Below are 780 nucleotides of genomic sequence, written 5' to 3' on the forward strand. Positions count from 1 at the left end.
ATACTGCCTCGGAAACCCAAGGAGGGGTCGCTATGAGTCGGGTTTGACTCGACGGCACATAACAACACAACAACAACAAAGCTTCTAAAGGCAAAAGCTGCAGATTACATTTGAGAAAACATTATATTTTGGACTTTTTCTTGCCTTGTCATAACATACCATCTGAGTCAAAACTTTATATAAAACTACCATATACTCTTTCATTTTAAATAGATAACTAAAGCACAGTGGTGAGGTTAAGAAATTAGCAAGTCTCTGCGCTGGGGGAGCAAAGGTTAAGGGCTTGGCTAATAAGGAAAATGTTGGCAGTTGAAACCCACCCAGCAGCTCTGTAGGAGAAAAGAATTAATGATCTAATTCCATAAAGATCACAACCTAGGAAACCCTGTGGGGCAGTTCTACTCTGTCACGTTGTGTCACTATGAGTGGGAATTCACTCGACAGAACTTAACAACAGTGGTCATAGTTGAAGTTGTTTAGAAAATAAAATAACTACAGAGAAGAACAATTACGGTTTAGAAGAAGTGAATAACACAAATAAGACTAATTTTATAAATAGATCTCTTATTTCAAACATACAAGTAAACATTGTTTCCAAACAAAGATTTATAAAAATTGACCATGTTCAAAGTCACAGAGAAAATTAAAATTAAATAAAAGCAAGAGGGTGAAAAATTATCCAATAGAAAATTTAAAGCAAACAAACAAACTGCACTCTAGGATATAACCTTGGATTAAAAAAGAAATAAAAGGGGAAAATGCAGACTATTAAGAAATAAA

The sequence above is a fragment of the Orycteropus afer genome, unplaced genomic scaffold (assembly GCF_000298275.1).
Source record: "Orycteropus afer afer isolate SDZICR_OR568_19922 unplaced genomic scaffold, OryAfe1.0 scaffold00511, whole genome shotgun sequence".
Lineage (NCBI taxonomy): Eukaryota > Metazoa > Chordata > Mammalia > Tubulidentata > Orycteropodidae > Orycteropus > Orycteropus afer.